The sequence below is a fragment of the Sus scrofa genome, chromosome 10 (genome assembly GCF_000003025.6).
Source record: "Sus scrofa isolate TJ Tabasco breed Duroc chromosome 10, Sscrofa11.1, whole genome shotgun sequence".
NCBI classification, from domain to species: domain Eukaryota; kingdom Metazoa; phylum Chordata; class Mammalia; order Artiodactyla; family Suidae; genus Sus; species Sus scrofa.
Genome location: NC_010452.4, coordinates 56,158,978 through 56,174,547, shown reverse-complemented (window position 1 = coordinate 56,174,547; position 15,570 = coordinate 56,158,978). Strand labels below are relative to the sequence as shown.

Below are 15,570 nucleotides of genomic sequence, written 5' to 3'. Positions count from 1 at the left end.
GCAATCCATGCTTATCATTGTATCTTTTTCATTGTTGTTTGTTTTCACATTCTAGTGGTGCTAAAAGGAGGAGAGAGAGAAAGGGCTTAAGAAAAATGTTTGAAGAGGTGAAAGCTGAAAACCTCCCTAACCTGGGAGAAAGAGTCACCAGAGGCCAGGAAGTCCCAATTTCCACACCGGATGAACCCAAAGAGGAGCACCGAAGGCATATTGCCATCAAAGACAAAAATTAAAGATGAAGAGAGAACACTAAAAGCGGCAAGGGAAAAGCCGCAGGTGACAGACCAGGGAACTTCCATAAGGCTCTCAGTTGATTTTTTTCAGCAGAACTCTGCAGACCAGAAGGGAGTGGCACCATATATTTAGAGTGATGAAAAAGAAACACCCACACCCAAGAACACTCATTGTTTTTGGTTGTTTTTTTTGTTGTTGTTGTTGTTGTTGTTTTTAACCTGCGGACCCCTCTGCAGCTTCAAAGTAGGCTTCTTTGGAGAATCCATCAGTCCTTAACTGAATCAGGGCACTATTGGTATGAATTTTAGCCACTGAATGGGATCTTAGTGGCAAGATGCAATTCCAACTCAGTACACTAGATGGTAGACAATAACTATTTTTTTCCCAATCCCTTGCCAAAGGAAGGGAGGGAGGAAGGAAGGAAGGGAGGAAGGAAGGAAGAAAGGAAGGAGGGGGGAAGAGAGGAAGGAGGGGGGAAGGGAGGAAGGAGAGGGAGGAAGGAAAGGGGGAAGGAGGAGGGAGGGTGGGAGGAAGAAGGAAAACCACAGGATGGAAAACTAAGCACTATGGCTCACATCTTTGTCCTCTAATCTCTTATAAGAAAACACAGCTTTTATACCTACCGCTATCTGCATTCCGCTAAAAAAAAAAAAAAAAATTTAGAGAGGGATATTCAGACAAAGACCTAAGTACACACACTTTACGTTGTTTTTCTGAAGTTTTTGGTTTGATTGACTTCATGTTGTTTTGCCCAGGAAGGAAACAGTGGACGGAATAAACAATGAAAGTGGACATGATGAGAGAGCTTCTATTGATTACAGTGCAGTCATTATTCATTGATTTATGCATTGGTTTTTGCACGGCAGGATTGGGGAAGTGCCGGTGGAAGGGCACGGTGGGAATATACAGATGGAAGCTACAATCAGGATGAACAGCAATGAGATTGTTCCCCCAAAGCCATCATCCCCCAAGCCATCATCCCCCAAGAGCCTTCGCAGAATAGCCCTGACACCCCAGGGCTGAGAACCCCCAAGTTATGTAAGGGAGACATTTCATTTATCCTTCTACTTCTGGATAGGACTGTACTTCATCAATTTGGTAGGAAGCAGCTGCCAGTGGACCTCACCTGACTCGAATATTGAATTGCTTTGAAAAGTGAGCGAGGATCTATGCCCTACGCACGGAGGGAGGGAGGTAAGCAGGGCAGGAACCCGGCAGCGGGGACGCCCGGACCAGGACCGAGGCCGGCAGGTGGCGCCACCGGCTGGGGACAGCGCCCCCGGAAGCGGGGGGCTGTGGGTGGGCAGCGAGGAGGGAAGTCGCTCCTGGAAGAGGTAAGTGCTTTCCTCCTACTCGCCTCGCGACTCTCCCCTGCCCAGGAGGTCCCCGGGCCAAGGGCAGCCGCCAGTCCTGCCCACGTGACTTCTCTTTCCAGTTTTCTCGGGAAGCGCAGCGGCCGCCTGTTGAGCCTTATTACCATATATAGAGAGAAACTGTCTGGCAAAAAAAAAAAAAAACCCAAAGAAGCCTGAGTCAGTTGCCTTAAGGAGGAGTGACTATGGGGGTCAAGACGAAACCTGCCCTCCAGCACACATTTTTACCCGGTGTCGGGTCTGCGGATGACTCAAAAGATCAGAAAAGGGAAGTGCTGTAAATGCCAGCGCACGCCTGGAAATCTATCTGCAGAAAAGGTTGTTAAACAGTTGCTAAAATTCTCAGGAACGGCTGAAAGACAGGCTTTTCTCAACCTTGACTTTTTAAAATGATCACTCTTGCTGTCTCTTTACCTACGTGCACTTGTGTTTTATTTAAAGAAAGCAAACAATATTTTAAATAGAAACAGTCCCGTGGATTGATCTAGGACAAAATCTCTGTGACTGAAGCGTTGTTGTAGGTTTAGAAAGAATGCAAATGACACATGAGGCAACCTTGCTGACCAGTCGAAATGATTGTGGCTGTGTATCCTAACTGCTGTGATGTTTGTCACTGAATGGTTACTGGCAGACTGAAAAATAGAACCACCAAGAATTTTGACCAGAATGGTTTCAAAGGGAGGGGAGGGGAGGGGAGTTCCGGTCATGGCTCAGTGGTAACGAAGGTTCGATCCCTGGCCTCAGTGGTTAAGGATCCCGAGTTGCCTGAGGGTGGAGGTCGCAGTCTCAACTCGGATCCTACGTGGAGATGCTGTGACTGTGGCATAGGTGAGCAGCTGTAGCTCCGAATCAACCCCTCACCTGGGAACTCCCATATGCCATGAGTGAGGCCCTAAAAAGACCAAAAAAAAAAAAAAAAAAAAAAAATGGAGGGGAGGGAGGGACTTTTGGATGATTGTTTGGAAAATACAGAACACTTTTACATCTATTCCCAAAGCTTTTATTTTGCCAGTGTGTGCTTAGCTCAGACTACCTCAGTTTTCCACTTATAAAATGGTCATAGCCTCTGTCTCTACTTAGTTTTTAGGACTCTATTAAATTTGGCTGCAATTATGCCCATAAAGTTTCTTGAATCTCCTGGAAGCAATATATTCTCATTTTTTAAGCTTTCCTGTCATAGCCTATTGTCATCTGATCATCAATATGCAGTTTATATATATTTATAGTTATTATCAGTGAAATAATATATAGTTTTTTATATAGTTATAGTGATGATCTGATGATAATAAGTAATATGTAACATGGGAAATTTAAACATTACTAAATAACCAGAATGAGCTTGTGGGCCTAGTCTTGGATTCCATAAGATTAGCCCCCAAAATGGGGATATCTATTCTGTGCAAATCAATTAGGAAAATACTTCTATAACGTTGCTAAGATTAAATGAGCAAGGTAACATAGGAAAGCAAATAGTTATCCAGCGAGCATTTCCCTGCCTGAAGTGATCCTTCTGCAAATTTCCAAACATATCCCCCAAATAATCCTTTTCCACTAAATGGATTATCTGTCATTTTTTAAAAAACAGAAGTTATCATTCTCGTCGTGGAAAAAATTAAGCAGAACAGAAATGCAAAAAAGAAAAATGTGAATAGCGTTTACAATCTCACACTCCCCAGAGACCAGAGAGGTCAAAAATGTCCTACCAGACCTCTTTGTAAGTATAAACACACACACACATGTGGATGTGATCATAATAGATACTGCTCTGCAGTGGACTTTCTTTTTTCTTTTTTTTTTTTTTTTTGTCTTTTTGCTATTTCTTGGGCCGCTCCCGCGGCATATGGAGGTTCCCAGGCTAGGGGTCCAATCGGAGCTGTAGCCACCGGCCTACACCAGAGCCACAGCAACGCGGGATCCGAGCTGTGTCTGCAACCTACACCACAGCTCAGGGCAACGCCGGATCGTTAACCCACTGAGCAAGGGCAGGGATCGAACCCGCAACCTCATGGTTCCTAGTCGGATTCGTTAATGCAGTGGACTTTCTTAATGAATTTTATATAACTTTACAGATTAATGTGTATAAACCAACCCCATTTTTTTATATTGGCTGCAGCCATTGGCTGAAGAGGCCTCAAGTTATTTCTTCCATCTCCTCTTGACAAAGACTTAATGAAAACATTCCCCTCGGTGATGCTTCCCTATTACAGAAAACGCTGCAGTGAAGGTCTTTGAATCCTTACACACCCATGACCAAGTATTGCCCAAAAGGTCAGTTATAAAAGAGGAATGTCTGGGTCAAAGTCAACAGACTCAACATCTATTATAGTTTCTTTTCTCTCCCTTCCCTCCAAAGCACTTCCCTACCCACCCACTGGATTGTACGAGGGTCCATTTTTCCGTTGCTGTTGTTTTTGCTGCCGAAGCCCTTTTCGGTGAGGTATGTGTGACATTTTACCAATGTAACCATCATGGCATTATGATCATAGACCCTTCCCTAAGCTGATCAGCTGATCCAGTCCATCAGTTCCCACGCCCATGGCTCTCCACAGCGGGTGAGTGACAGCAGCGTCCACTGTAAGATTAGCTTCATGGAGTTCCCGTGGTGGCGCAGTGGTTAACAAATCCGACTAGGAACCATGAGGTTGCGGGTTCGATCCCTGCCCTTGCTCGGTGGGTGAAGGATCTGGCATTGCCGTGAGCTGTGGTGTAGGTCGCAGACGCGGCTCAGATCCTGTGTTGCTGTGGCTCTGGTGTACTCCGGTGGCTACAGCGCTGATTCGACCCCTAGCCTGGGAACTTCCATATGCTGCAGGAGCAGCCCAAGAAATGGCAAAAAGACAAAAAAGACAAAAAAAAAAAAAAAAAAAAAAAAAAATTAGCTTCATGGGTGTCTAAACACCGATCTCTGGAAAAGCTCTCTCCAGAGTGTGGTTTAGACATGAGCTGTCAGAGGAGCCCCCCACTCCCCTCCTGCCCAAGTCTGAGTGGTGGGATTCTGACTTTCCCACGGTCTCAGGCCAGTGGTGCCTGCGAGAGAGAGTCCACAGGGCCTCCACAGGCCCGCAGTGAGTTTACCCACCAGACACAGGTGGATGAGGGGACATCAGCCATTAATTCATAGCTTTTAATGCCCAGCGCTTCTGTCCCCAAGTTCATTTTACCACCCAGTGCTTCTGTCCCCAGGCCCATTTGAATGTCCAGTGCTTCTGTCCCCAAGCCCATTTCAATGGCCAGCACTTCTGTCCCCAAGCCCATTTGAGCACCCAGGGCTTTGGCCTTTGGCCTTTGGTACAGGTGATTCTGGAGGAGAAGTTAGGAAGGACACAGTGGAAGGCAGGTCCCACGAGGGACCACTGCAGAAAGTTCCCCTCTTTTTTTTACCTCCTTGCTCTCTTTTTTTAAATTGAGGTGTATTGACATATAACATATTTCAGGTGTACAATGTACAATATTTGTGTATATTACAAAGGGATCATCACACTTAAGTCTAGGTAACATCCACCACCACAAATAGTTACAATTTATTTTCCTCGTAATAAGAACTTGTGAGATTTACTCTTTTATTTTCCTCTCTTGATTTATCCTTCATTAGACCAGTTTTTACATTTTTTAATTTATTGACTAGGCAGTTCTATGTATTATTTTCGTTCTCCTGGTGGTAATTATTATATTCTATCAAAGATGTGTGAGCCTGTGTTTCTCTATTAGAATCTAACATTAAATTATAACAGTGTACTGAACTTCCTGCCCCAATGGGACCCCTTTTGCAAGCTTTTACTGCCCCCCTTCCTCTTCACTTTCCCCAGGTTTCACTGAAGAATCTGCCCAATTTCCCAGATGCTCTAACAATTATTTTCTTGCAGTATGACTTATTTTTCAAGATTACTTTTAATTGCATCGTATTTCGTTTCTCAAAATTTATTCAGATTTTTAATCTAAGTTTTATTGAATTTCCACTACTTAGTGTCCTTTCCTGTATATCAAATCATTTCTTCTGATCTTTACTCTGATTCAAGTTTTATTTAACTAAAGTACCTTCACAAGAAATTATTCAGAAAGTGTACATGGCTGGTATACTATTTATTATATTCTGAATCTCTGAATATCTATGATTCCAAGTTATAATTCTTTCCTTTGTTAGCTTGTAAAACTCTGATAAAACCTTGCACCCTTCATGGTTCTTGATATTAGAAATGGGTGTTTTTGATCCCTGCCCCAGGAACTTTGGAGTAGCCAAAAAAAAAAAAAAAAAAAAGGAAAAGAAGAAAAGATAATGCCATCATTAGTCAATAAACATTTTCTTTTTTCTTCTTAAGGCTGCACCTGCAGCACATGGGAATTCCCAGGCTAGGAGTCAAAGTAGAGCTGTAGATGCCAGCCAACTTGCAGTATGGCCAGATCCTTAACCCACTACGAGAGGCCAGGGGTTGAACCCCCATCCTCATGGATACTGTCAGATTCTTAATTGCTGAGCCACAGTGGGAACTCCCAGTGAACATTTTCCATCAGCAGACGCAATCCTTTCTCCAGCTCTGAAGAATTATCTTCTATTATTATTCCATTGATTGTTCATTCTCTACTTCTTCCTTCTTTTTTTTTTTTTTTTTTTTTTTTGTGCATTTAGAACTCTGGTTATTCTTAAGGTACTCCAAGGTACTTTTCTAATGGTCTCTCTTTCTTGTGCGTACACTCCATCAATATTATTCAGATTTGGGGATTTCCTATTATATTCTTCATTGTTGTTATTTAGATTTTTTATTTTGGCAATTGTGGTTTACATTTTTTTGTCCAACAATAATTTATTTTCATAGCCCTTCTTTTGGATGAAAACTTGGTTTGTTGGTTTGTTTTTCTGTTTAATGGATGCAATAGCCTCTCAACTCTGATTGTGAATATGAACTAGCATGTTTCTTCCAAGCTCTCTCCTGCTTCTTGTTTCATAGAGGTTCCTTTGTTCTAACTGGTCCTCTTGGTCCTTCCCTTCTGACCAGATTATTCCACCTCTGTGGTTAGTGGTTCCTTGTTGCTATCTAGCTCATTTACTTGTATTAGCTGTGAGTGAGTCTCTCTAGCACTTACATAGCTAGATCCCTGGGCTCTGGGATCTCCCAGGGGGAGATGGTCTGAGCCTTGACCAATAAAAGTGAGCGAGCCTCTTCGAGGGCGGGCTGGTGGTGAGGGCATGGAGCACGTGGCTCCCTTTCCAGCTGCGTAGGCAGTCATGAGGGCAGCACGGATTGGAGCTCTTCCTCTGGCCAACTGGCAAGATTTAGGCTGACAATAGGCCTCCTTCAGATACAACTCTGACCATGGGGTCCAAGGGTTTCTCCTGGGAGAGGGAGCAAGACCAGACAAGCTTTCTTGTAATCTGGCTCTCCTCTTTGTGACCTCTGTATTAGTTTTTTGTTGCTGCCTAACACATTAATACAAATTTAATGGCTTAAAATAACACGCATTTATTAGGTCATCGTTTGCAAGGGTCAGGAGTCCAGGCATGTCCTCTGCTGGACAATCGCAATGTCTTCTGTGGCTGCCCTTCCCAAGTGAGGCTCTGGATCCTCTCCCAGGCCCATTAAGTGTTTGGCAGAATTCAGTTCCTTGCCCCATGTGACCAAGGCCCCTGTTTTCTTTGCTGGAAACTGGACTCGGTTCCTGAGCCCACTTGGTCTCCTGCCACGTGGCACCCAAAGGCAGGACACAGCGTGGCTGTTTGCAGGTTTCTGGGCCAGAGGAAGCCCATTGCTCTGACTCTAGTCTCCTTAGAGGCTTGTGCAGGCGTGTCTTAGGAGATGGAGTGCAGTCAGGAGGTGGCTATGCATCAGCATTTGCCACGTGACATAATCCAATCAAGGGAACAGCTACCTTCAGATGCAAAGTTTCCCCCCACATTCAAAAGGAGGGGATTATCCAAGCCGTGTGTACCCAGGGTGGAACTCTTGGGGAACCCTCTTAGAATTACTCTTTCTGAAGTCTCAAGTATGTTCCAGGCTCCACCAGTGAGATGAAATTTCAACTGTGTCAGTTGAATCACTTAGCAAAGAATGGGGGAGGGGAGGTTTGTCTATAATAATTAATTACTTAATTATTCAAGTAATTAGCTTTCTACTTCACTGAATTGATGGTTTTAAGTTTTTGTTGTTGCATTTTCCTTTTTAAGCATGTTCTTGGAACAAGTCAACTAATCTGAAATGTAAATAAAACTGTAAGTTTGAGGCAGTGTATTTGTTTTTCATCGTAGACTTTATTTTTCAGAGCAGTTGTGAGTTTTCCGAAAATTGGGCATAAAGCAGAGAGTTCTTCTATGCTCCTGTACTCCCCTTCCAACACACACACAATTTCCTCTGTTGTTAACATCTTGAATTACTGGGGTGTATCCCTTATCATTGATGAGCCAATATTGATGTATTATTATTAACCCAAGTCCATAGGCTACATTAGGATTCACTCTTAGGTAGTATAGTCAGTGGATGTTGCCTAATGCATAACTGGCACCTGACATGTATACTTGTACTCAGTGTACATGACATGTATCTACCATGACAGTATCAAACGTATAGTTTCAACTCTGTATTTTTTAATTTTTTATTTATTTTTAATTTTTTGCTTTTTTAGGGCTGCACCTGAGGCATATGGAAGTTCTCAGGCTAGGGGTCCAAACAGAGCTGCAGCCATTGGCCTTCACCACAGCCACAGCAACAAGGGATCCAAGCCACGTCTCTACACCTTGCGGCAACACTGGATCCTTAACCCACTGAGCGAACCCAGGGATCGAACCCGCATCCTCATGGATACTAGTCGGCTTCATTACCACTGAACCACAATGGGAACTCCATCAACTCTATTTTTAATCAAAAAATTTTCTTTTAAATCAGATCTTTGTCCTGTCATGGATCACTTGCGTGGCCCCTTTAGCAAATGTAGGTTGTCTGGACAGGCATGTCATGCGTTAGAATCTAAGAGAGACTTCTGTAACTGAATAGAGGTTGGCTGGAGAGCCCTGATACCCGAAATTGATTTTTGGGGATGATGCAGTTCAATTGGTTTAAGAAGAACACAGTCTCTAGGGAGGGAATTTTAAGAGAGTGTAGTTTTGGTAATAATACTCCAGACTATCCAGATGATAGTCCAGCAGACGGCCAGCAGCATGATCCAGACAAAAGTCCAGCAGCACAGAAGGACAGTGAGTTTCCAGAAATAAAATTGTCTTAAGGTTGCTCTGTGAAAGACACTGTTGAGAGAATAAGCCAGCGAGGAAATATTTCATAAGGCACATCCGATAAAGGACTGTTATCCAAAATAAAGAACGGTTAACACTCAACTGTAAGAAAACAAACAACCAGATTTAAAAATGGCTAAAAGATCGGAACAGAAACCTCACCAAAGAAGATACACAGATGGCAAATAAGCATAGGAAGAGATACTCTTCACCATGTGTCATTAGGGAAATGCTAATGAAACCAACCACGTGCTACCAACACACACCTGTTAGAATGGCCAAAATTTAGATTGCTGACAACACCAAATGCTGGCCAGGAGCATTGGAACTCTCTGCTTGTAGGAATGCAAAATGGTACAGCCACTTTGGAAGATAGTTTAGCCATTTCTTAACAAAACTAAACATAGTCTTACCACATAATCCAGGAATCACGCTCTGGTATTTACCCAACTGAGCTGAAAAACTTATGTCTACATATAAAAAGAAAAAAGAAGGAAGGATGGAAAAGAAGGGAATGGAAAGGAGGAAGGGAGGGAGGGAGGAAGGAAGGAGGAAAAGGGAGCTCTCAAGCCATGAAAAGTCATGAAGGAAACCTAAATGCATATTGCTAAGTGAGAGAAACTAGTTGGAAAACACCGCATGCTGTATGATTCCAATCTTATGACATTCTGGAAAAAACAAAACCATGGATACATAAAAATAGTGGTTGCCAGTGGTTGGAGAGGAGGGAGGGAGGGATCGGCAGCATACAGAGCATTTTTTGAGCAGTGAAATTATTCTGTATGACACCGCTGTAGGGGAACTCGTTCTACTTCCCACTCAATTTTGTTGATCTGAAAAATAAAGTCTATTTAAAACTTATCTTGAGAAAAATGGGTTTCCAAACCAGCCACCAAGACGAAAGCCAAGCCCCACAGGATCTGTGGAGGCTGGTTGAGTTGAGGCTGGGGCTCAGTGTTCCTTCCAACCCAGCCCCTCGGGCTGGCACCATGCCTGTATTCACTAAAGAGGCAACTTGAGCACACAGCAGACTCAGACTAAGCCTATTTTCTCTAGGACCACAATGGGGATCAAGACAGAGCAGTATTGTGTGAAATAGACTAGCCACATCTGTTGTCTGAGGGTGACAACTATGTGACAAAATGCCATTTGGCAGTGAGAAACAACGGCAATGTTGAATTGTTCCAATGGGAATATTGTGCTCTCTTGGGTGTAGGAATCAGACAGAACCCAAGGGGACTGCTTAGGTGAGTCACGGAGAGTGATGGAAGGGAGTGTTGAAGGAGGGGTTAGACATGGCTCTCCTACATAATCTTGGACTTGGAGGGTTTCCATTTATTTTGGAAAAATAGAGTCATGTAACATCCACTCACACATGACATTCCTGATCGAAGAATGGGTGATTTATTTATTTTTTCTGAATTTCTTGATTTTATTTTATGTCCTTAAATTACCATCTATATATTTGGCACTCAGGAGTATCCTTTGTGCAGGAGAAGAATTTCCATCCACCCATCTTAGAGTCTATACAAAAAATAGTTTAGTTAACATTGTATCCGGAGAAATTTTTATAAGGTCATTTCGCCCAGACATCCTATCTATGACTCGAGAGAAATCTGGGTTGAACTCACTTCTGGTGGTGGGTAGCAGTGACCGTCACACTGATGGAAATGCACTCACACCAATGTGTATATACACCGATGTGTATATGCTCAATGCCACGGAACTGTACACCTACACATAGTTAAAATGGTAAATTTTATGTCATGCCTATTTTGCCGCAAGAAAAAGTATTCATAAAAGGAAAAACCATTAGGCAGTAGGAATGGAAACTTAGCTTCCAGAGAGCTGGATCTTGCTGCCCTGGCTCTTGCACATCACTGAGTGCTGTGGTCATCACACCCTCCCTCCCAAGACTTTTACATCTGAAGTCATTCATCCATTCACTCACTCATTCATTCATTCAACTAATGTTTATTAATAAACATTAACGTTTATTATTTAATGTTTATTAACCACATACCATATATTTAAGTTACTCTAAAACTGTAGAATACATTGAAGACTCAGGATAGATTTTATCCAAATCATCAATGTATGGGAATAATCAAAACTAGTTTTCTTTTAAAACAATTGTTTCCCTCCCTGCATGTTTTCCACTCTCAGATAGAGATTTGATTCTGAAATCAGTGTCACAAAATATGAAAACGGGAAAAAAAATGATCTAACCTAGAAAATGATTTAGCAAAGCAATAATTTTTCAAATAAAATGCTACAGGGTTCACTACTAGAACAAAGTAAAATATTAAAACCAGTACACAGCCTTCTTGGACAGTCAGTTTTCATTCTTGGGCCAAAAACATGACAGCGATTGTGGAAGACTTATTCAGAACGTCCTGATTCCTGTGGTCCACCTGAGCATTTAGGAATCCACAGAGCACAGCTTGAAACCCCATATCTAGTTCCACCTCTTTGTTCTACAGATTTAAGTAATCTGCCCCAAACACATATTATCATTTTTTTGTTGTTGTGATCTTCAAAAGATAGCTCTAAGTTGCAACTGAAAATGGAAATGGTTTGTTCTTTTATTCAGTTTTTTTTTTTTTTTTTTTTTTTTTTTTTTTATTTTCTCAACCAACTTTATTGCAGCGCGGCTCCGAAAGAGCGGCTCGGCAGCAGCCCCGCCGGGAGGGTCGCTATTCAGTTTTTTAAAATCTGTAAAGCAACAGGATTAGAAAAGTCTGCATGAGGGCCTTTTGGTAAATCTGGTAGATATGAGTATGGACTTGGAGTTTCAACATCTAGATTCTGGCTCTAGCTCTCTTGATCACTAGATGTGCGACTTGGGAAAAATCAGGTAACCCTCCTGATCCTGATATTACGTTATGTCTGAAAGTAAAGGCAATAGTCTCTGAGGTTACTATGTACATGTGAATAAGCTTTTATATTTTTGAAGACGTTTTCGCCTTGGTAGAAGAAAATGATAGTAGCAGTCACCCAAACTGAGCTTTTTTAAGTTTAACCAAGATGGTGTGTACATTTAAAGCTGTATATTAGTAAACGTTGGGCGTTCCCCTTTGGTGCAACAGGTTTAGGATCCAGCATTGTCACTGTGGCGACCTTGGTTGCTGCTGTTGCGTGGGTTCGATCCCTGGCCCCAGGAACTTTGACACGCCCTGAGCATGGCCAAAAAAACCCTATCTAGCCATCTATCTAGCTACCTACATACATATACATATATATAGTGTTATCTATTTTAAAAAACTAGCTATAGTGTGTAAACAAATTTTAAATTCTGCATCTGTCACTGGGGAGGAATTTCTAGAGATTTAAAAAAGCAATTCTTCTTTCATCAGTCAATTTCCCCTTCACAATAAGGAAAACATGTTTGTTGGTCCCTGAAATTTATGACCAGTCCATCTACTCAGAGTTCAGATTGCATAGTTCTTCTTCGTCATCTAATTTACATTTGCAATGCAAGTTTGTATTTTGGGTTTTTTTTTTTGTGTGTGTGTGTGCTTTTTAGGGCCACACCCAAGGCATATGGAGGTTCCCAGGCTAGGGTTCCAATTGGAGCTATAGCTGCCGGCCTACGCCACAGCTTACGGCATCGTGGGATCCTTAACCCACTGAGCGAGGCCAGGGATCAAACCTGCAACCTCATGGTTACTAGTCAGATTCGTTTCCACTGTGCCACAGCAGGAACTCCAGGAATGCAAGTTTTAAAACTTTAAATTTATTTTTCTATTAAAATAGTTTTATTAATTAAAAACTTCAAAGCTACATGCCTTGATAAGGTTATTTCCTTTTCTGGAATCAACAGAAACATAAAACAGTGCTTAACAATAATTCCCATTTCAGGCTGATTCTTTTAGGTAACCATCAAGACAGAACACAAACAGAATACACCCGTATAAAATGTGAAATTCTCTTACTGTGTGTGGGTTTAAAAAAAAAAAAATGGTGCTTTGAAGTTTCTGTAGTGGCTCAGCAGTAACAAACCTGACTAGTATCCGTGAAGACCCATGTTCAATCCCTGGCCTTGATCAGTGGGTTAAGGATCCAGCATTGCTGTGAGCTGTGGTAGGTCACGGACACAGCTCGGATCTCACATTGCTGTGGCTGTGGTGTAGGCCAGCAGCTGCAGCTCTGATTTGACCCCTAGCCTGGGAACTTCCATATGCCATGGGTGTGGCCCTAAAAAGAAAAAAAATTGTGCTTTTTAATTGGCAACCTAAAAAAAAAAAAAAAAAAAAAAAATCAGTGCTCTAGGGCAGGGATTGGCAAACCAAGGCTTGCAAATCAAATCTGGCTTACTTCCTGTTTTTGAAAATGAAATTTTATTGGAACACAGCCATGCTCATTGGTTTACATTTTGTCCATGGCTGCCTTTGCCCTATGCCTGTGGTTGAGTCATTGCTACAGAGACGACATAGTTTGCAAAGCCAAAAAGCCTTCCTATTTGATTCCTTTATAGAAAAAAATTGCCCACTCCTGATCTAGGGACTAAGTAGAAGGAAAAGAAAGTAGGTAGTCCCCTTTCTTGCAGCCATGGTTTAATCTAAAGTTTCTAAAATAGAAATACTCTACACCAGGTTGGAAAACAGGCGTTCTGCCTCATGCTAACAAGAGCCTTCCATTGAAAGGTCACCCTGTGGTCAGTGTGCTTTACTGCTGGATGCTGGGAAGTGTGAGTTCATTTCCTCTGTCTGTGGAAACAAAGACAAAGGCGCTGTGTCCAGACTTCTTAGGCAATAGAATCTTTTTAAGGAGAGATAACAGTGATATATCAACAATGAATAATAAAAAAGGATACAGATCCTTTCCACACATTTTTGGATGGTGTTTGGCCCACCTTGACCTTAGTTACATGCCGACTTTGAGAAGCTGCTTCTTTGGAGGCTCAGGTTTGAGGATGGCAGAGGATAGTCATTGGCATCCCAGAGGCATCTTTCCTATGGTCCTTTCTCTGCACTCTTGAGACACTCTCTCCTTTCGTAGGAGAAATATTTCCTGTACCGGCTACAACCTTAGTCCCTGGGTACAGCCATGCCTGATGCCGGTTCCACTCTATTCAGACTCCCTCTCTATGGAAGACAGTAAATTCTGCTTTGACTTAAGTGCTTTGAGTTGGGTTTCAGTCACTCACAATCACAGCAGTTCTTTATCTGAATGGTCTCTGCAGCCCTAGCATCCTCTGGTTTCCCCCACCAAGCTCCTCTGGGAGGGCTGCTGCGCATGGTGTTTAATGTCAGACCTGCATTACAACGGCTCTAACATTTGTTAATTGTGTGAGCTTTTGAGCCTCAGTCCTTACCTCTATAAAACGGAGGTCGTAATCCCTGCTTTCAAGGTGATGGCGGTGGTGAAAGCAGATGGCATATGTGAGAAGCGTAAGGCACGGAAGAGACAATACATATTCTGAAAGTGTGGCCCTAGTCTTCGTCCACCAAACCAGGAACAATGAAGTGAAGTCAGAGGTTTTACCCTCGCCTCCTCCGACTCGTCGTATGCATGCTCATTCGTCTAGAATTAAGTCCATGGTTTCTCCTTTGGGACGCCTTCCCTGCTCCCAGCCACACCACTCACCAAGCTTAACTTGATACCGATTCTCAGCGATCTTACAACCCTCTGAGATTAGCACTTAGACCATTTGTAGTTTTTAATAAGAGTTTTCAACTTCATTCATAGTAGCAACGCATGTTCATTATTTTAATCAATGGAAAATATAGGAACGTGCAAAGATAAACAATCAATGCACAAATCAATCATATTCCCATTCCTGCAATTCAGAAATAAGTCCCTCTCTTTCTTCCTCTTTCTCTCTCTCTCTCAACCGACGTGTATTAATATGCTCTTAGCTTCAAGAAAGAGAAAACCAGGACTCGGTATTCGTTTAGCCTAAGCAATAAGAAATAATTGGTTCACATAAGTCCAGAGATAAAGTGACTTCTTAAGCAGGACATTTCATTAAAAGCCAGCCTCAAGTGATAGCAACAAGGGACTGGGACTAAGATAAATTGAATATTCCTTAAGTGCTGGTTTGAAGACTAAATGAAAATCAGTTCATTGTATCTAAATATCTAAATACTTGAAATAGGAGTTTCTGCTGTGGCACAGTGGGTTAAGTATCCACCTGCAGCAGCTCAGGTGGCTGTGGAGGCATGGGTTTAATCCATGGTCTGGCACAGTGCGTTAAAGGATCTAGCATTGCTGTAGCAGGGGCATAGGTTGCAGCTGTGGCTTGGATTCAGTCCCTGGCCTGGAAACTCTCATATGCTGTGGGGGCAGCCATACAAATAAATTAATGAATAAATAGTTGAAATGAGTGAGTAAATTCGGCACATTGGCTGTATGGGGAATCGATAACAGGAGGTGGGCGCTTGATGAATTGACTTTTGGCCACCGACCTATAGCAGATGATGCCAAGGTTGAGGGACCAGCAGATCAGCAGCCACCCCTCCCCCATCTAGGCCTTCCCATCTTCCCACCTTCTGGTGCCAGCTTGGTTCAGCCTTAGGCACAGTGGCTGCCACAGGTGCAGACCCACCAACATTTAGTAGAAGCAGAACTTTGGTTTCCTATGTCGCTTCAAAAGATGAAGGACAACTTTTCCAGAAGCTTCCTCCCCACCTCAAACCACCTCACTGGCTTGAAATGATCAACTACTTTCCCTTGCCTCAGCCTACCCGGCAAGGGGCACTCATGGCAACCACTGATGATTGGGTCTCCCGGGCAGGGCTGGCT

The 15,570-nt window shown here is 42.7% G+C and overlaps 1 long non-coding RNA gene across 1 annotated transcript in view; it reads left to right on the top strand.

The window, feature by feature from the left end:
- The window catches only part of LOC110255702, a 36,064-nt gene continuing 21,269 nt past the window's right edge, over positions 776-15,570 (top strand). The window contains exons 1-2 of the long non-coding RNA XR_002336396.1: positions 776-1,568; positions 3,961-4,044. This is a non-coding gene — a long non-coding RNA (uncharacterized LOC110255702). The remainder of the gene's footprint in view (positions 1,569-3,960; positions 4,045-15,570) is intronic.